This window comes from Rattus norvegicus, chromosome 17 (genome assembly GCF_021556685.1).
Source record: "Rattus norvegicus strain SHRSP/BbbUtx chromosome 17, alternate assembly SHRSP_T2T, whole genome shotgun sequence".
In the NCBI taxonomy this organism is placed as follows: domain Eukaryota; kingdom Metazoa; phylum Chordata; class Mammalia; order Rodentia; family Muridae; genus Rattus; species Rattus norvegicus.
In genome coordinates this window covers 25737029-25758985 of record NC_141550.1, presented here as the reverse complement: position 1 = coordinate 25758985, position 21957 = coordinate 25737029, and the positions used below count along the sequence as shown (strand labels likewise).

Below are 21957 nucleotides of genomic sequence, written 5' to 3'. Positions count from 1 at the left end.
TACTCATCTGTTCTAATTCAGCCCCATGAATTATAAAGTATAAACTTAATCTTTTCCCTCACAGTAGCCCCTTAAATATTTTAAAGAGAACTGTAATGTCACTTCTCACATTAAGCTTATTAACTACCTTATCATCTTCGACATTTTCCTCTGAGTGGCTTTGCTTTGTAGTTCTTTAAAAACATTTTGTGAATGCATACCTTATACCTTTCTCCACTTGTTCATTCACAAACCCCTCTCTCTCCCTCTCCACCTCCTTCTCCCCCTCCCTCCCTCCCTCCCTCCCTCCCTCCCTCCCTCCCTCCCTCCTTCTTTCCCTCTCTCTTTCCCTCCCCTCTATCTCTCTCTCTGTGTGTGTGCACGCATGCCTGTTCTCTAAAAGACACAGACTGTGGATATGATCATAAATGAGCCACAGTGAGTCCTCCATTTGAAATATCTGAGGGAAATACACAACATCAGTTGGTGGTGGTGGGGAGCAGTGTTCAGGTACAGTGAGCTAGAGAATGCCCTCTAGAAAGGCAGATGCATGTGTGGAGACATTGGAGGCAGAAAAGATAGTAAATTCTAGGAAATACAAGACCACAGTGACTAAAAAGCACCTGCGATTTAAAATGTCTCCAAACTTCTTCCTAAATGGCGGATTAATTTTTAAGTCTGGTTGAGACTTAGTGATTCCTCTAAGTCAATAGAATGTGGTGGAGTGAAGCTCTGTGACTTGTGAGGTTAGGTCCTAAAGAAGATAGCTTAGTCTTAGCTCCCTCACACTTGGAAGGCCACTCAGAAAAGCCACCTGCCATGGTTGAGGTCTCTAATCAGCTCCGATGGTCGGGAAATGAGGCCTTTGCCAACAGTAGATACTAAACTGTAAACTGAGACATACTAAAGTTCTGGTCTAAGTCCCTGAGTTTGAGGTGATTTGTTATGCAAATATATGAAGGGGAGATGATTGGAAGACATTTAACTCCAGTGGCATGAGAACAAATTACAAATTTCTAAAGCCAGTGTGGACTTTGTTAGATCATGTGATAAGTGGCTCAGTCTGTTAAGTGCTATTTATGGGAGCACGAGGACCTAAGTCTGACGTCAGAACTCATATAACAATACTGGTATGGGATACAGTTATAGAACCACTGTTGAGGGAAGAGACATGAGGATTTCCAAGACTCTGTGGTAAGCCAGTCTCATTGGCAAGCCTTGGGTCAGTGAAAGACTATCAAAGTGCAAGGTGGATGGCACCTAAGAAGAACACTCAGGCACACCAACTGCAGAGGCAGGACGACTTTGGGGTTAGTCAAGCCTGTGTTCTACTTATTCACTCAAGACACGTATCCATGTGCATACCATTGTTGGTATGTGACAGTTGTGGAAGTTTAGAGTCATCTGGAAAGGGAGTCTCAATGAAGAATTAACTTCATTAGATTGGCCTCAAGGAATGTCTGTGAGGGACTATATTTATTATGTTGATTGATGTTTGGAGGACCTGCCTACCATGGGCAGCCCCATTCCCTGGGCCTGGAGTATTTTTTGAAAGCTAACTATATACATTTTATTTTAATATATTTAAAAACAACAACAACAACACACACATGTATATGTACATGTATGTGTATATGTACATGTACATGTATATGTATATGTATGAGTAAACAATATACTGACACAGACCAAGTTTTAAAGAATCATTTACTGTGTTGGCAGAACTGGCACAGACAGAGAAAGAATAAGTAATAGTGCCTTTGGGAAGAGTAGTGATGAATTGGGTAGGCATAGAAAGAGCTTCGTTGTGGACATGATTACATGGATAACTTGTAGATGTGCAAAGTTGCTGAGCCCATGACAGAATCGCCCAATCCACCCAGATAGCCTCTTTTGGTTAACTACAAGGAATAAACTAGGCTAGTGAGCACAGGGATGGAAGACTGGAGAAAAACCAAAAGGTCAGACAAGCATGTGTGTTCACACGCACACATACCTCAGAGACTGCACTACAGAAACCACTGTCACTGCTACTCTTTGGCCGCAGGTCAGGCCATCTCAAATGCTGAACCCCAAGCAATCCTCATTGGGATAGTGGCAGGTACAGGCCTCTGGGTAAGATCAAAGCTACCATAGCTACAGCATTAATAGAATATCCATGAACAAAATAAATATATTTTTAGATGTTAATTCCAAGTCTACAAGCCAGAATTACTTCATGTCTCGTATGCTGTACCCCAAAGCTGAACACAATATTTTTTTTTCATTTCCCAATATGGTATTGAAATAAGACAAATCTTTGATCATTCTTTAGATTTAGAATTCTTTAGATTTATGGGGTAGAGAAGAGAATTAGCTACCAGATGTTAAAACTTGTACTTAACTATCATAACCAGCCTTTAAGGGCTCTCTTGACTCAAAAACAAGTCTCTGTGGACTCACTGTGCCTGCAAAGGCTTTCCAACTATTGTGCTCATGTCTAAGTCAGGTGCAGTTAACAGAACCTGCCCAAGACTGTTGCAAAACATCTAATCTGATGAAAATGTATTAAATCACCCCTCACATACGTCAGCCCAGTCTAGGCACAGGAAGCCACAGCTGGCTAACTGGATAAGGAGTCTCAGGACTGGATGTTGGTCGAATTGAGAATTCGAGAAGTAGCATCAGATCTGGAAGCCTTTGAAAGTTCTCTTGGACCACTGAGGTCTAAGTTCTCCTTCTTGACCCTAAGCTGGACAGCTCTAGGTGTTTTCTTTCCAGAACACATAGAAGTGACTACTGACTTGCTGCCAGAAGGGGGTAATCGAGACATGGGTGAATGGTACACTGATCCAGCAAGGACAGGCCAAATGCTACTATTGGGTGTAGCACTAGACATGGTTGTAGAGTCATCTTGCGTACTTTGCCAGACTCGTTGGGAGTCTGTCCTGGTCTTTTGCTAGGTGTCCAGAGAGCATTGCCATACAGCATCTCTGTCTGGATCTTGTTCTTTAGTTGTCTCTCCTGTTTGGTTCGCTCTTTCTCCAACTGATGTAATTCCCACCGCTCTGTAACATACTCCATGAATTTCTGCCTGTTCACCACAAATGCTGTCAAGTGCCCTTGTTCCCATTGTTCAATCCGTGCTTTCAACTCCTCTTCTAGCTTAGGGAGTGTTTTCTGGAGCTTTGCTCATTCCTTGTCTTCTTTTAAAAGACACCTCACCTGCCTTGGTTTGTAAACTGACTTGGATCTGAAGCTTTTTCTCTCAAACTCTAGGAAAAATTTACAGCTCTCTTCCCATTCCTGGACCCCTTCAAACATTACCTTGTGAACTTTGTAGTAGTTTCTTAACCTTATAATCTCAACGTCATGAAGATGGAGAGGGTTTTCTGTGTAGTCCTCAGAATAGTAAAGGCCAAAAGCCTGCCTCTGTTCCTGGCTATAAAAACATTGGTCCCTGGAAGCTCTGATTGGTTGGCATTATTGTTCACCCCCAGTGTACGGGATTGTTGGGGGGCGTAATGGGGGAAGGGTGGGGAGGGGAACACCCATATATAGAAGGGGAGTGGGAGGGGTTAGGGGGATGATGGCCTGGAAACCAGGAAAGGGAATAACATTTGAAATGTAAATAAGAAATACCCAATTTAATAAAAATGGAAGAAGAAGAAAAAATTGGTCCCAGAACCGAGCCAGCTCCACTCGAATGCACTCAATCACTTGCTTTATGCTCTGCATTTTCAGTTCTTCTAACCAATGCACTTCTTATTTCAGCGCATTCCTGATTTTAGTTTTTGACTCAGTCATAATTGCAGCCACAGGTTCTCTCTCTTCTTAAGGTACTATCCCAGAGCTCTCTCTTCTTAAGGTGACCTATCCCAGAGCTCTCGGATTTGATCAGGAGCCCCTCGCATTCTGCTTCACTTTGTGATTTTTTTTCACTCCCGGCTGCCTTAGCAGCTTTTGTAATGCTGCAGTGTTCTCCAGTAGTAAACAAAAGGCGCTCTCACCTTCATACACCACATCTCTTGCAAAGCTTGTATCAGAGTGTGCTCTAATTCTTCCACATGCAGTATGATTTGTCTCTTAACATTGACAAATTGTTCATGCCTCAATTCCTTTGTTTCCCTCAAAGTTGCCGCACATTGTCAGAATAGGTTTGGCTCTTCTAAGGTGGGGACAGAGGTGCTGTCCACATCCCAGGGAGGCGAACAAAGAATTTCACAGAGTTCTTGATCTTGCTCTTTAACTTAAGTTCCCACTTACTCTCCTCTTTCTGTTTTCTCATCAATTCTATTTGAGTGTGCAAATCTTTTTCTAGTTGCAAGACAGTTGTTTCTTTTCTTGAAATGGCTTCACTTGTAGCTCACTGCACAGGGTACTCAGCTCCTTCTGACAGGTGGATATGCTCTTGAGAAGCCTTCCTCACGGGCTCTCCTCTTCAGCAATCGTGCTACCCAGAAGATCCATTATATGCTTCTTTACCACGTCAGTTCTTTGTAGTCTCTGTTCCTCTGGAATCCCAATTAATTCCCGTTTCTCCCGAAGGTGAGTTAGAGCTTTCTGGAGGCATACAATGGACTGGTCTGCTAGTACCTCACTTCTCATGGCAGATGCTCCAAGCCATCCAGAATCAAGACCCTCTACTTGCAATGTGCAGGACAGAGAAAGTAACCAGCCACAGTAGCCTTCACCTTGAGTCAGTCTCCACTGGGAGTGGAGTCTTATAGTGAATCAAAAGGAGAGAGTGACCTGAATGCTGGGATGCATTCCTTGCTCTGATTGTTTCTGATGTGAATGTTATGTGATCACCTTCCTCAACCTCCTACCTTTGTGACTTCTCTGCTACACTGGACTGAATAATCTGGGATTGTAAGCTAAATAACCCCCAGGTAATAGAAGTTGCTTGGTAGCAAACGGAAATAGAAACATTACCCCATCCTCACTAAGTTTTCCTCACAGAACCACACAATTGTAAGTTTGAATCTTCCCTAGCACAGAACAATGATCTTTTTAGAGACAAAGAAAAATCTCCCAGTCACAGCAGCTAGACCTGGAAACATGTCAATCAGTGGCCTCAAGATGAGCATGAAAAGAGGCAGAATAGAAGAGAACAAGTTTGGGATGATGGAATTGGATGGAAGGTCATGGATGAAAGTGGTGTGTGTGTGTGTGTATGTGTGTGTGTGTGTGTGTGTGTGTGTGTGTGTGTGTGTAGGGAGGGGAAGACCAGGAGTCATTCGTGGAAGTCAAGAGTTCCAATTTGTATCTGTTTAATCTGAGCAGCCTGAAAGACTTCTAGTTGGCATATCACAGGTATCAGGTTGACATTCAGATATGGACCAAGAAGAGATAAGAATGAGAGCATGGGCTGGGTTCGATCTTGTTTGCATGGTGCATTGGTGTATGCCCATTTCCCAGAATTCATAGATCTTCAGCTATACAAACAGCTTATGGCCAGCCTGGTATACTTAAAGTTTTCTTTTATTTGTTGCTGTGGCGTCAGTATGTAAGATCAGCAAAGGATGGTTTTTTGTATCTATTTAATTGATGACTTGACCACGGGAGTGGATGATAACAACAGAAGGAAACCCACAGCAGGATCTAAACAGCTTCAGTAACTGACAGCTGGGGAGAGGAGGGCAAGGAACAAGAAGGAAAACCAAGCAGGATGGAGAGAGAGTAACAGGAAGCAGCTAGCCAGGGAGTAATTGTCTAGGAAACAGCACGTGGGTGGGTAATTGTGTCCTGTTTGCTAAAGGTTGAACAAAATGAAGGCATAAAAGTGACCTTTGGATTTAGTGCAGCCGTTTCTGGGGGTTGGCATGTTAGAGCGGGTTCTTTGGGGGTGGGGATATTGGGGGAAGAAGTGAAGTCAGATAGTGAGAACAACTCAGAGCAGTCTTCCTGAAGGAGAGAACGGGGCTAAGTGTAGAGGGACGATCAGAAGAGGGCAGTTAAGGTATGTGTGCTGAGATGAGTGGGCGAGTGGTGATGCTCCCACACAGAAAAGAACGACCAACCATGTAGACGGGTAAGGGACAGCTGAAGGAGTCAAAACCTGCACCACGCCCCAAATGCACAAGAATCGTTTTATGTAGAATTTAAGGTGAGTGCTTAGTATAGAAATATATTCATGGGGAAGTTGTCCAAGTTGGTATTAAATGGATCTGTTCATTAATAGTGTGTGTGTGTGTGTGTGTGTGTGTGTGTGTGTGTGTGTGTGTGTAGGTGCATGTGTGTGAGTACAGGTGCATGCAGCTCACAGCTCTTCTGTTGGAGTCATAGGGCAACCGCAGGTGTCAGTCCTTATCCCTTGCTTCTTTTGAGACAGGGTCTCTTGTTCACCATGGACTTACACCAGGCTCAGTGGCCTGGGAGCGTGCAGGGAGCCTCCCATCTTCCTATGCTCCAGGAAGACTGACTTGCAGTACCACATCCTCCTTCAGCGTTGTTTTTCTTTTTTTGTTTTTTTCCCCACTTTTAATTGTATTTTTCTTATTTAAAACATTTAATTTAAATATCTTTTGATCATATTGTTCCTCTCCCCCAAGTCCTTCCAAATCCTCTCCTCCTCCCTACCCCAAAACAAAAACCCAACGCAATGAAAAACCCCAAACTAAGAAAATGAAATAATACCACACCCCAAAAGAACAAAAAGCACCCAAGTATAACAAAATAAAAGCACGTGTATACACACACACACACACACACACACACACACACTCACAACACACCAAAATCATAAGTAAAAACACAAAAACAAAAGCAAAACCTATGGAGTTAATTATATGTAGAACTACTCCTGCCCTGGAGTGGTTGATATATATACCCAGTGTCACTCTACTGGCGACAGTTCAGCTATAAACTGTTAATCTTTTCCCTAGTGGCTAGGCAGGCTCTCTCTCTCTCTCTCTCTCTCTCTCTCTCTCTCTCCCTCTCTCCCTCTCTCTCTCTCTCTCCTTCATTTTTTAAAAGTATAACAGAATAATACACAAGATAAAACAAAAGCTACCACATCAGGTTGGACAGTAGGAACCCACTGAGGAAGGATTGCTCAAGAGGAGGACGCAGGAATCCGAGGCTCACTTGTCACTCGTTCACGCACCCAGGAATACCATCAAGCACACTAAACTTGAGTTGTAATATAGGCACAGAAGACCTGAGGAGAGGGCGTCCCATTTAGGGCTGATGTTCCAAGGTCTCTCACTCTCTGCATAATGACTGTGGATGAGTACAAACTGAGGGACTACAGAGAACAGATCGATCTCATTAGAAGAGAAATGGGAAGGATAGTTATGGATGGATGGATGGATGGACAGACGGGTAGATGGACAGATGGACGGATGGACGGATGGATGGAGAAGTGGCTGGAATGGGATGGTTAAGTGAGGAGAGGGAGGGGAGAAAGGAGTTGTGAGAGGATATGGTGAGAGACAGCTAAAACTGGATGGTATTTGAGGGGTAGTGTGTAAGCTTAATGCAGTAGGATCTCCCTAAAATACACACATATGTGAAAGCAATCAAAATGAGATCTCCAAATAATTGGGGGAGACAGAGTGCTCACTGGACATCTCTTGTCTTTAAACAAAGCTTCCAGTGCCAGGGTTTAGTTGCATCTAGGGTTGTTGGTCAAAGAGGTTCCATGGAAATTCCTAAGCAACCCAGCTCTTCCCGACTATAGGTTGCTCTACACAGATTGACTGTAAGCCTCCATTGTGGAGGACAACACCTACACTGAAGATGGAGATGTTGAACTGGGGTCTACATGGAGCCTTCATCCGTCCACGAACCCTTTATCTGGATTTCCAGTGCTGTTGCCTTACTTATGGTTTTATTGCTGTGAATAGAAACCAAGACCAAGGCAATATTTATAAAGAAAAACATTTAACCGGGGCTGGCTTACAGTTACAGAGTGTTAGTCATTATCATCATGGCGAGAGGCATAGTAGTGTGTAGGCAGACATGGTGCTGGAGGAGAGTTCTACAGCTTGATCCATATGCAGCAGAAAGAGAGGCTATGCCTCGCAATGGTCATAGCTTGGGCACATATGACTTCAGAGCCCACCTCTACAGTGACACACTTCCTCCAACGAGACCACACCTACCACAACAAGGCCACACCTTCTAATAATGCCATTCCCTATGGGCAAGCATTCCAGCACCTGAGTCTTTTAGGGCCATTCCTATTCAAACCAGGTGTACTGCCTCCAAGAGATGCTAGGCACAATGGTGGCTTGTGGGAGTAACCAATAATTAATTTGATTTAAGGCTCACACCATGAGATGGAACCCGTACCCAACACTGCTTTCATGACCAAGAACCTGGGACTAGCTAGATGATAACCCGAGGGGACGAAGGTAAATCCAAATACTACAATTCTCCAAACAAAACATGACTCTTAATGTCATTACACTGTACTCACAGACCAGGGCTGCACTTGACTATCATACAAGAAGCCTCCTCCTGCAGCACAGAGGAACAAACTCAGGTTCTCATGCTCCTGTAGCAAACACATTACCCAAGGAGCAGCTTTTGGGTCCTGTATTAATTAACTATTGCTTGATGAGGAAACTTTACAAAATGCCTAAGGACCCACACTCCTGTAGAAATATTTTAGGGCGGGATTCAAATTAGCTTTGTGGCTTGAGGAATTGGCTGCGTTGCAGATCCCTAGTTAATAAGTAACACTTGTTTTTATAGGATCTTAATCGAGGGCAACCGCCTATATCTGCATGACTCGGTCACATCAGAGGCTGGTGTGCAAAGGATGGTTTGCGTGCCAAGCACCTATCTGCTAGTTGTTACTGGGTTTGGTTTTCTTAAATAACTTAGGCTAAAGGTTCTGCCTTCAGAAAAAAAAATACCAGGACATAAACTTCATTCCAATTTTTTTATTCTTTTTGAACTGCTATACTGCTTTTTAACAAGTGCCATATTGAAGTCTAACCTCAAGAGAGAAAATGAAAGACCTGAACGTTAATTAGTAGGTAAGCATTTGAAATTGACCGTTTTCTACTTGCTGGAAACTCTTGCTCTGAAATAAAAGCATTACAATACGGTGGCCAAACAATCTTCAAGGATGTGTAGGGGGCACAGCCCAGCTGCTAAACGGAGCAACGCAGAGCGAGGTGGAGGGCAGATGGGTCTGGCACACATCTTTCGAGTTTTTGTTCCGGACAAAGACTAGCTCTTCGGGAGCCTGCGGAAAACAGGGTGTCTACAGGAGTAAGTGCTCTGTGAGCCTACAACAGGGAAAAAGTCAAATCTCATCCTCGAGTGCATTTCTAGTACAAATGAAAGCAGGTAATGGGGTTATGACAGGTAGAGGGTGGGAATCATTCCTTAACGGCGCGGAGACATCGGGGGCGCCCCTCGCTCGGCGTGTGCGTGTGGTGCTCTGGCAAGGTCGGCATTATGGAGCGATTTTTCCTTTACTGACATTTCCAGATCATCCCCTTTCTTTCACACACAAGGTTAATTCACTTCTTGATCATATTATTTCCTCGCCGCTCTTTGACAATATAAAAATTCTGAGTGGACAGCTCAATCCCTCTTCCATCTCAGATTTGATTGTTATGGTATTGCCTGGCGTCCCTCAGAGGCCTCCAGCAGCCTTTGCCGCTCTTTATGACACTTAAATGGCTCAGCTACAATTTCTCCATCTATTCACGAAACGCTGTTAATAACTCATTTCCAAAGAGGCCCTTCTTTATGTCCTGGCATTAAGGAATTTTTATTAGGTGACAGGGTAGGTGATACACAGCCCCAGTAACCAAAGAGTTAATTAATCTGTTGAAATTTATTACCTTTTATACTGCACTCAGTGTGACAGTCCCTAAGAGAAACAGACACTGTATTTACAGCCTGGGCTGAAATATTCAGTAATATAGTCTGCATACTGACCTCCTCCATCAGCGCTGCCTTCTGCTGGAACGTCCATTAATCACAGAAGACGAATTTGTGTAATCCATCTCCTTTCTTATTCTGAGATTCCAATAAATATTGAAATAATAATTTATTGATTACCTTGCAATATAAATGTGTGGCAAAAAGCACCCCAGACATTTGCATGGTAATGCATTTTGGAAGTTCTGCACTTTCCGTGGGAATGCAGGGACAGAGCAGGAAGGGATGGGATGGGTGTCTCAGAGAGAGGAACAGATTTCTCACTGTGGCAAGAAATGAGGAGGGAGGTAGCCACAAGCTGCATCTTCTGGCAGGCACATTCACCGCTGTTAAAATTTAGCAACTCTTTATCTCCAGAATATTGTAGAGCACTAACAATTTTCTTTTGGGCTATCATTTTACTAGCAAAGCCACTCCTACCTGAACTTAGTGCCAGCAGAGAAGAGGAGGGTATTTGTGTCTTCTGTGAACACCAGTGACACCCGCTGGGATCACTTCGTGTACTCTGTAGGCTGAGAGGTGTGTTTTCTAAGACTGTGCTTTGGGCTGTCAGCCCTAATGGAAATTCACTCACAAATTTTCGTGAGTTCTTACTACACGCGAGTGTGTGAGTTCCGGCATCTTTCTAGGATCCTCATAATGTCTGCATCAAATCTGAGTTGATTCAAAATATTGGAGCTGAGGGTAGAAGGATGAAGATTCAGAGTTCTGAGACACACCTGCCCGTCCTACACTCTTACTCGTAAAGACCCTGAAGTCTAGATGTGTTTGCAGCTGGCGATTTCAGCATTCTCCTTCAGGGCTGGGTCAGAGTAAACTGAATGACAGGCATCTTTGAGCCCGCACTTCTTTATCTATGCGCCACTGTCCCCCGCACTGCACTCCGTGACTTGACACTCACTCAGCTCTTCCAGCCCAATTCAATCACCCAGAGTTAATGTAACCCATTTCTGGTCTCCATCATAATTTATCCCAGTTTTGTGCAGCCCTTTATGGCCAGGATAACTCACGGAGCGGATGAATTCTAATCTGTGGGGCTGGTTTTCATGTGCTTTCCTGATAAGGTTAACCAGACAGGGAGATGTAATAGCTTGGAGACCTAGCTTTGATATATGACCTCTGATCACCCTAGAACGATAACGGAAGTGCAGAAGGAAAAAGCCTTCTGATATTCCAAGTCGAGAAATCATAGTAATAAAAAAAACCAAAAACCAAAAAAAAAAAAAAAAACCCACACTTTTGTTAGAGGATAATGATATTATAATTCTGACAATTAAACAGCTCAGTCACATATTAAAAAAAAAGACAAACTAATTTGACAATTTTGTAATTAATCAAAAATTCAACAGGACTAATGGAAAATTATAATTTTACGTGCCCTAAAAGTGTTTATGATACGGATTCCAAAAGAAATATCTCCTTCAGTATTTTAGCAGTGAACGGCAGCCATGAGCTCATGTGTTTCTCCCATGACACGTCATTTTGACAGATAGATATTCAAGTCAGTGTCTAAAGCACACGATACGGTGACCCTGGACATTGAGCTAATGCTAGTTCTTCAGGCTCATTCCTTCTTCTTTGAAGATGGACAGAGCACAGCTTTTGTTTCTCTGGATTTTTCTGCATTTGGATGATTTTAGCTGTGGATACGGGGACTTGTGAGGTCAGAGCAGACGGCCGGTGCTGCTTGGTGATGAGGGTTTGCCAGAATGTCACATGAGCACATGCTTGCTGTCTCTGGCCCGTCATTGCGGTGAACATTAATGGCCGCCCCTTTCTCGGCCCATATAAAGTTATGTTCTTTCTCAAGTTCTCCCAGGTGTTTGGCTAATTGGACTATTCACTTAAAGTATACTGTGTTTTATTACTTTATCTTTCGTGATATTTTACATTTTGGAAGATCTGATTGGAATTCTTCTTCCACAGTAGCATAATTTCACAGTGGCACGGCCTTGGGAATCCATTAAATTTGGCCTTTAAAATACTGCTTTGTTTTTTTCCCCACACAGCAGTGAAAAGCTGTGGCATTTTCCAACGCCCGTGTTGCCTCCTTCCCTCTTTATAGTAATGTGGCTTTCTCCTCCTTTGATTTACATCAGCGCGACACTATTTACTTCCTAAGAAGTCATTATCCGCAAAGTTTTATACTGGGTACTGAATATATGAAGTCTAGGATATGTGTTCATCTCTTAAAGCTGTTCAAAATCAAAGCCTGTGACTTTAGACAGAAATATGACAAACAATGGGCTGGCACGATGGCTCAGCAGGTAAAGGGGCTTGCAAACAAACCCGAGGAGCAGGGTTCGATCCCTGGAGCTCATATGGTAGAAAAGAAGGAACCCACTCCTGAAAATTGTTCTCTGACATTCACCATCACTCATCACACATGCACATACATGCACTTGCACACAATGCACACACTTGCTCGTGCACACAGCTCTCTCTCATACACGGCAAATAAATGTAAAATCACAAACATGATTTTAAACGGATCTTTTCAGCGATATCACACTGAGCCTTTTATCTGGGAAACTGGAACCCTGGCAGTCTGGAAGCTAGCTACTTAGTGAGAATTCATCTCATGAGTAGTATTTCTATTACTACTTGAGATGGGCTACATTCTTCCTACAATATACCCAGGGATTTCTGTTTCTGGGAAACCCTTCAGATACCAGGAGCCACGCTCTGGGATTCCTGACAGATAATGGCTCAGGTTTGCTGGAACTCCACACATGCACGTCAGCTCCACGTGACATATATAACTCGTTGTACAGTGGAAATGGCCATTGCTCCACTGTATCGTTTACAGAATAGAGACAGGAACAAAGTCTAGACCAGCTTGCTACAGGCATGTGCATGTGGAACTGACAGATACTGGAGGCTTGAGTGTGTTGCATAATTGTCACAGGCTGAAAGGCAAGTGTGCTTTCTTTTTTTTTTTTTTTTTTTTTTTTCAGAGCTGGAGACCGAACCCAGGGCCTTGCGCTTGCTAGGCAAGCGCTCTACCACTGAGCTAAATCCCCAACCCCGTGTGCTTTCATTTTATCCCCATTTTAGTGACTTACTAAACATCTGGGCCATCTGATGAAGGACTGAAATGCAGCCACAGGCCCTAGGTGAGGCTCTGGGTACCTTCTCTGCTCTTCAGAAGCAGAAGTAATGAAGTAAGAAGCAGGCCCACGTCTTAGTTTGTGTCCCATCATTAAGATAAACATCAGGGCTCAAAGCTTGGCTTCCAGTTCACACCCCAATACTCAGAGGGAGTCAGGACAGGAACTCAAGGCAGAAGTGTAGACGAAGGAACTGAAGCAGAAGTCATGGGGCACTGCTACTTCCTGGTTGGCTCATGCCGTGCTTAGCCTGCTTTCTTAAGCATTCCATTGGACCACTTGCTCTGGGGTGACCCCGCCCACAGTGGGTTGGGCTTTCACAGATGGATCATGAAACCCAAAACTACTCCTATATATAGACTTGCCTACTGTCCAATCAGATGAAGATACTTTTTTAATTGAAGTTTCCCCTTCCCACAGGCTTCCAGCTTGTGTCAAGTTGACGAAACTTAATTAGCACACTACACTTTTGACTTATTTCCTGTTCCTATAGTTTTAGCAAAGTCCTTTCCCAGGGTCTGCGAATGCACAGCGCATGTGTGGGACAGGTTCTTGGTTGTTCGCTCCAGGCTGCTCTATTTTCTCTGTGGTTTTGCTGTGCTTCCCTGTTCCCACAGTTTACTTTGTTACCGTTGTGTAAAAGTGTTAATGCCTGATACAGAGGAGTGCAGGATTTGACATGCCAATGACCATTCCGACTGTGTTAGATATTACAAGTCACGCAGAGCTTATGCAGTACCGATAGGAGCACATAGGTGGCGTCCCAGCCGTACTGAGCCCTTATCAGTCAGGAATCCAAGTCTGTGGCTCTGGGTACAGGGAAGGAAGAGTATTATTGTAAAGAGGTAATGACTCAGGTGGGCTGTGTTATCGCATCAGAGTTTTCATGCAAACACAAACACACTCCGATTCAGAATGCCTTTTCTGTTCCTGACCCCTGCCCTTTGCTTATTGTTTTTTAAAACCGTGGAATGAATTTTGTATGTAAAAGAACTCATGAAAGTTCATGATCCATGTAGAAAGCAAGAACTTTAAAAAGCTTCCATAATACGTACGTACTACCTTGGACTAATTCCTGCTGAAACAGTCTTGTTTTTGCTAGCGTTCTCTTCTTTTCAATGGTAGCGGGATTACGGCTTGATGACCCCTACCTCTTGTTTATTTTATTTTATTTTTTTTTACTTATGCAAGTAATATGAATTAGCTTTAAATGTTGATACTTTTTTCCTATAACTTATTTTGTTCAATGTTACATTTTGGATATTCATTTACATAAGAAGACATAGTTCATTTCCACTGCTTTGTAATGTGTTCTATTAAGCCAACATAGTTTTTCCAGTGTAGTACAATGATGTTGCATTCATTTCAGAATTTTCAATTTGGGGAATTGCAAACCCTAAGATTGTAAACTGGAAAAAAAAATCTGTTTCTTGTTGTGGTGTGGCTCAACCCTAGCACACACTTTAAGCCAAGAGCTTTCCTTTTATTGTAAACAGGTTGTTATGTAGCTCAGCCCTAACCCCCACACAAAGAGCTTTCTGTAAACAGGATTAAACAAAGTCAATGATAGGTCAAGAGATGGAGCAAGCAACCAGTTGAAGGGAGTGAACACAGGAAGTAGAAAGGAGGGACATGGAGTTGAAGGGTATTTAAGACAGCCTGGAGAAGGGAGAAACCTATTTAAGACAGCCTGGAGAAGGAGGAAAGGGTTTCTCCCTCTGGGACATTGGTGGAGGAGGAAGATAAGCTGAGTGCTTTCTTTGCCTCTCTGAGCTAGTGTGCTTTTACCACAATGTCTGACTCCTGAATCTTCATTTGGCAAAACCAAATATTTGGGATTTTTAAAAGAAAAACAAAACCAACCAAATAACAAAACCACAACAGGCTGCTACCACCATGCCTAGGTACACACTTGAATACCCACTGAAGAGGTGTCCTCAACTGTACAATTAGAGTGAAACCGTGAGTTGTAGAATAAAGCCATGAGTCATCAGATATTTCAGTTAATTTATCACTGCCGATGTAATTAGTATTTGGCTGGCTCGAAGCTCCAGACTCACAGCAAACATTGTAAACTATTTTCCATTCTGTTCTTTCTATTTTGTTTCACTAGTCCACTTATAATTTAGACCTTACATTCTGTTTTAGAGTCTACTTAAGAATTTCAATATACGGACTGGAGAGATGACTCAGCGGTTAACAGTACCAACTGCTCTTCCAGAGGTCCTGAGTTCAATTCCCAGCAACTACATGGTGGCTCACAACCATCTGTAACCGGATCTGATGCCCTCTTCTGGTGTGTCTGAAGACAGCTACAGTGTACTCGTATAAATAAAATAAATTTAAAATAGAATTTCAATTTATAGACTTTTTGTTTGTAAGGTGCTAAACTTGTGAACGCAAGACTCTCAGCTACGTGGCACCTACCGTGGGGGTAGGGTGGGGTAGGTGTTGATTTTTTCAAATGAATCACAACTTCAGCTGATAACTTGAGAGAGTGAAGGCTAGACCTTCCCTTTAAGGATTCATTCCTTGGAACACAGATTCTGACCTCCACAACACTAAGAGAACCTGTTGTGTTTGGCTCCATAGCTGTGTTGCTGCCTTGTATCACCTGCTGGATGATAGATACAGTGATGTCGTCCTGTTATCCAGTCCAATTACGTCCTGTTTCAGAGTCTACTTAAGAATTAGTACTAAATTGGATTGGATAACAGTTTATGAATTTGGCATTGATATTCACAAATGAGCTCACTTAATATATTCACGTGTTTTTATTTCATATTTAGCGTGTTTCTCTAGTGTCACTGATATATTATACAATAAAATAATTGTAGGGTAGCATCAAATTGTTCATAATTTTATTATACATTCAGTCCATGAGTTTCCCAAATTACATCCATTAAAAAAGAGATTTATGCATCTGTGTGTCTGTCTGTGTGTAAGGGGAAGGGAGGGTGCCTGTGGATTCCAGGAAGGGTGTCCAACATCTTGGAGCTAAGTTACAAGCCATTGTTAGCCATCTGATTGGGGTGCTGGGAACTTACCTGCGGTCTTCAGGAGAATCAGCAAGCATTATAGCCACTGAGCAGTCGCTTTAGCCCCAAGTTTTGTTCAGGCTTTAGTGTTTACGATCTAAAATCTGTCCTTTACCATTACTCTTGCCAATGATTTGATAACCAGCTCTTTGTGTGGTGAACTGGCTTTTCATGGTCCGTCTGCTCCGTATGAACCACACATGTTCTTTGCATCACAGATGGTCTCTCTCTTGTACATCCCAACATTTCATTCTGTGCACATTTTCATGCTCTAGTGTTTCATACTTTAACTGCTTCATACTCGTTATTATTTTCATTATGATCATGTATATCTTTTCATTTGTAATCCATGTGTTGGTTCTAAATCTTATTTTTATGGGCTGGATAGATGGTTCAGAGATTTAGCATGGACTGTGTTCACGGAGGACTGGATTTCAAACCCTAGCACCTACATCAGATGACTCACAACGGCTTGCAACTCCTGCTGCAGGGGTCATGAGGCCTTCTTCTGATTCTACAAGCAACTGTATACATGTCCACACCCCCAGCCAGAGATTTAAGAAAAATGTAATCTTCTTTTGAATTGACCCATTGGTTTCTTAGAGTATTTTAAGCTTCACCAATGTGTATTAGTTCGTTAGTTAGCTTTACTCTATGTTTTGGGGTAATTTTATTTTTATCAAAACCTCTTCAATGTGGTTTAACTTCTTAAAAATTTTTGTTGGGCAACTGCAGCCTGGCGTGTTTCTCAGCCATGGAGTCTTCTGCAGACTCTGGCTGGTTTCATCTGTGCAATCACTGATGTTTAATTCATGTTAAAACCCCTTGTAGTGGCCATACTTTACAAACTTTTAAACTTTATATGCTTAGAGTATGTGCTATTCAGATGCCGATTTGCTCCAGCTTTCTGGTGAACTGAGATTCCTCCCAGTTTTTAAGCAGCTTCTGTCTCTATGGCGTATTTGGTACCAAGATGGCACGAAGAGCTTATTACTCACAAACCAGGGCTGTGTAGGGTAAATAGGTTAGACTGTGTTTTCAGTATGCTCTGAAGAGAGAGCTGAGAGGAGATAATAATTTGAGTTTCCTCCTGGGACATAGAGAAGGACAGCAAAGATTTTCCTACCAGTTTGTCCATATGTGAGAGACAAGGAGTAGAGGGAACAGGAAATCTAAAAATCTCCCACCAATTAAACAGAACCTGTGAAGCCAGGGAACTGCAGAGAGATGGCTCAACAGTTAAGAGCTCTTACTGCTCTTCCAGAGGACCTGAGTTCAGTTACCAGAACCCATGTCATTTGACAACCACCTGTACCTTAAGCTTCAAGGGATCACATGCCCTCTTCTGACTTTACAAGCATCTGTACACATGTTAAACACACACCACACACATGTATACATACATGTACACACATACCACACCACACACACATAACCACACACACCCCACACATTACACAAACATACCACACACACACATACATACACATACACCACACACTGCCATACACACATATACACACATGTATACACATACCACACCACAGACTCCACACCACATACACACACATATACCACACCTCCCCACACACATGTATATACACACAAACACACCACACGCACAGACTCAAATATATGCGCACACACACACACACACTCACACATTGGAATTTTTATGCAGATACAATGTATGAATGTCTAAATTCTATGTGATTGAGTTTCTTCGAGAACAGAAGTCGAATGGCTCAGATAAAATGTTGGCAGAAATTATGATGAGAAAATGACCAGATGACTTACTGAAGTATGTAAGTATACATGATTAAGAAAATGAAAAACTACAGTAAGATAAACAAAATCACCTAGTCAACTTTGTGAAAACCAAAAGTACGGAAAGAAGCCCTTTCATAGGACAAATACTTCGTGGAAGGTTTTTGAGTCACATTGTCAGTCAGGGTCCAGCCAGGATAAGGAACTACCATCAGAATTACTTAGGTCTGAAGAGAGAGAATCAAACGATGTCAGCGAATGCTAAAGGCCACCCTCAGGCTGAATTAAAGACACAAGGATGGCAAAGTTGGGACGATAGGGTCTTTTAAAGAATGAATAATAATTTAAACCCCTTGAGCAATATGTTTGAACATAAATTAATTTTTTTAAATAAATTAAGAAAAAATTTAAGGACAGGTTAATGTTTCACCTATGAAAATTATAGGACTCACTGAATTAAGCTGAACTGGTATTAATACACTAAGTTCGTACTGAATTATTTCACTTCTATAGTTTCAAATCATAACTCCTAATGGCATCTTAGAAGAAGGTAATGATTATATCATATAAATGACTGGACACAGCACATATACCTCATAAACTGTGTAAACATCGCAGGGAACAGAACTCACTACTACTGCATAAGAATGTTCTGGAATCTCAGCTCAACGTTCTAGAGAAATCAGCAGAGTACATCACAACTAGGAACGATGTTGTTGAATTCCCTGTCTTCCTACCTCTACTCCCTCAATGTTGGGGAGCAGGCAGTTGCCACCATTCCTGGCCTCACAGGCTTGGATGCTGATTGTTAGCCCAGCAATGGGTTTCTGTTTAAACTTTGGAAACTATGATTTTGAATTAGAAGAATGCACTAGTGAGATTTCTGTTGCTATAACAAGATATTTAAGAAAACCAATTAAAAAGAGGAAGGAAAACCTCCTTCCTCTCGAAGATCTGTGGTGAGGCAGCACAGCCTGCTGGGATATGGGGGTGGAGCAAAGGTGCTCGCCTGTGGTAGCCAGGAAGCAAAAGAGACAATCATTCCATATACCATCCCCAAGTCAAGCCTCACCGTAATCTCTGCTTCCATCAAGCCTCCATTTTGTTTCCTCCATCTTCAGTGGAACCGCAGGCCCAAGGAAACTTTAAATTAGAGCATCGAAATTATTGTTATTCTTTGTCTCAGGCTGCCTCTTCTTCCTCCTAATTTCTGGCCCCTTTGTATGACTCTATTACTCCTTTTGTACTTTAACCCAGTTAAAAAGAGTCTACCTCTTTCTCAGCCACGTCAGAGCTCTGTTGTGTGTCGTTTCCTTATTTTTAGCAAAGCGTGTCTGCTCTGTTGAGACTAATGTATCTGCTATGCTCTCCCTTGGAGAGGTGTCCAGAATGAGCTTCTGAGCACAAAGTTTTGCGGGAATACATGCTGTTATTGATTTGGTAAAAGACAAAAGGTTTAGAAGACATATAACTCTATGATTAAAGGCTAAAAACATAAACATCAGTAGCATTAAGTTTTGGCTATGGAAAAATGTTCATGCATAGCTCGATGTGCAGATTTGGAGACAGAGCACGTTGATGTTTAAAACTGAAACTAATGATAAAATACCAACTGGTTAAGGATGTGTTTGAGCCTGTAGAATAGGAGTTACTGTTAGTCCTTGTGTTTTCATCTACTCTTGTATAATGAATACTGTATGAATATTCTAGAATGAATACTCCCTAGACTGTGATTGTCATGACCTGAAAGATTTCAAATATCAGTTTCTCAAGTTATCTCTCTTTTTACCATGATCTATATGTTTTCATTTTATTTGGAGTTAAATTGTAATTTCATATTTTCTATGTGGCTATTAAATATTGATCTTTTAAGTATTTATTGCCTTTGAATAGCTTAGCGTTTTTGTTCACCATCTCCTCAATGAAATAATATTCCGGGGTAGCCAAACAGTCCAGTTACTCTAATGTCATAGTATCATGACTCTAACAGGAACTTGGAATGAATTCAAAAGTTGGAAAGTTTATGAAGAAAAGAAAGAATGATCTAGAAATTAAGAAGACTTAGCTTTGCCTCATAGCAACTCACCATACTGCTACCTGGTGTCTGTTTTTAAAATGAGAATGACTGTTGTCTGTATGTCAGTTCCATGAAAGCAACATGAAATTAAATGGAAAATCATGTTACAAATAAAACATTTTTTTTTTGCTGAGCAGGGATCAGAAGGCAGGATTTGAAAGACAAATCAAGAACGAGCTGAGGGTTGGAGAGATGGCTCAGTGGTTAAGAACACTGATTACTCTTACACAGGATAGAGGTTTGGTTTCACCATCCATGTGTTGGCTCATTGGTCTATGGATAAATCAAATATGGTATATCAATATAATGATGTAAGGAAATATTACCTACCAATGAAAAGAAATGAAGAACTGATAACATGCTCCATCACTTATGAGCCTTGGAGACTGCCCTGGCTAGTTTATTGCCAACTCTACAAAAATTAGAGATACTTGGAAAGAGCAACTCTCAGACAAGAAAAATGCATCTATAAGATTTGCCTGTGGGCAAGGTTGTTGAGCCTTTTGATTAATAATTGATGTGGGAGGGCTACTCACTTGGGTGGTGCCAACTCTGCCATCTCTGGGCAGCTAGTGGTCCTGGGTGCTAGAAGCAAGCAGGTTGAGCAAGCCATGGGGAGCAAGTCAGTAAGCAGCTCTCCTCCATGGCCTCTGTGTCATCTCCTACCAGGTTCCTGCCTGCTTGAGTTTCTACCCTTACTGTTTTTGATGATGAATTATGAGTGAACTAAACCATTTCCTCCTCAACTTGCTTTTGGTCACAGTGTTTGATCACAGCAATAGCAACCATAAGATAGCCATGATACTTTCACAGCAGTAGAAACCCTATGACAGAGGTATTTGCTTAATGGAACACACCAGACACCTCTGTGGGTGCACGTGCTATATGATTCCTCTGTATGAAATAGCAAAAACATGTCCCTAGTGGCACAAGGCACAATGTTAGTGATTTCCAGGGAAGGGAGAGGAGAAAGCAATGTGTGAGCAGTAACGGGTGTGTGGCCTCTTTGCGGGACGTTGAGTGGGCCTGGGGATTAGACGGTGTGGATGGTTGCAAATCTTGTGAGTGGTAGTGACCACTGAAGCTGGCTGTGGCAGTGCACACCGGAATCTCAGTATATTTGGCAGAGGTCAAGGTCGTCCTTGGACACAGAGTGAGTATCACAGCATCATAGTCAATATGAAGTCTTGTCTCAAAAAAGCTAGGGTGATTAAAGATCAATTAACACACTTCAGTTGGCAATTTCTGTGGTATATAAATTACATATTAAAAATAAATATTTACATTGGCAGTGGTGGTACATGCCTTTAATCCTAGCACTTCGGAGGAAGGGGCAGGTAGATCTCTGAGTTTGAAGCCAACCTCATATATAGAGTAAGTACCAGGGCTACCAGGGCTACCAGGGCTCCACAGAGAAACCCTGTTTCAAACAAACAAACAAACAAACAAACAAACAGGCAAACACCAAAAACAATAAATAACTAAAATGTCTCAGCCACAGTATTTTAAGTATCAATGAAAGTCAATATGTTTTGCAAATATTTCAGGTGTCAAGTAAATCTTTTAAGTCTATCTTTGTCACACAAAGGTGATAACATCTAAGAAGTCATGATCATGGTATGAAGATACATTCATTGTGTGTGTATAAAATTTACAAATTCATTTGCATATATGTGCATATATATGTAATATAATCAGAATGTGTGTGTGTGTGTGTGTGTGTGTGTGTGTGTGTGTGTGTGTGTGTGCCTGTGCAAACATTCTTCAGAGACAGTCCTAAAAACCAACAATGATATTGTGGTACGGACAACATGAACTTGGCCTCTGACACAGCTTCTTAAGGATTGAACTGGAGGAGATCAGATATTTCCAAATAAGACCAACTAGATTGAGGGTTTACTTGTCACAGTTACTGTTGGATATTTGTAGCTTTGGGTGTGTGGGAAACATCAGGAGGCCAATCTCCAGTTGGTGTAAAACAAGAAAAAAGCTTTCCAAACAAAAACAGACACAAAAGAGCAAATGTTGCCCATCTAAGAAAACTCAATAGCAAACACATAGCAGAGATGAATAAAAGAAAACAGAGAGGGGTGGGGAT

General features: G+C 42.1%; 1 long non-coding RNA gene and 1 pseudogene across 1 annotated transcript; one reads left to right on the top strand and one right to left on the bottom strand.

Annotated features, from left to right (window-relative positions):
- Positions 1-2642: 2642 nt before the first annotated feature.
- Prc1-ps1 (protein regulator of cytokinesis 1, pseudogene 1) lies at positions 2643-4557 on the bottom strand (annotated as a pseudogene).
- Positions 4558-8685: 4128 nt separating this feature from the next.
- Positions 8686-15899, top strand: LOC148000080 (uncharacterized). The gene is made up of 2 exons (XR_015641235.1): positions 8686-8948; positions 15126-15899. It is a non-coding gene; the product is annotated as an uncharacterized LOC148000080 (long non-coding RNA).
- Positions 15900-21957: the final 6058 nt, after the last annotated feature.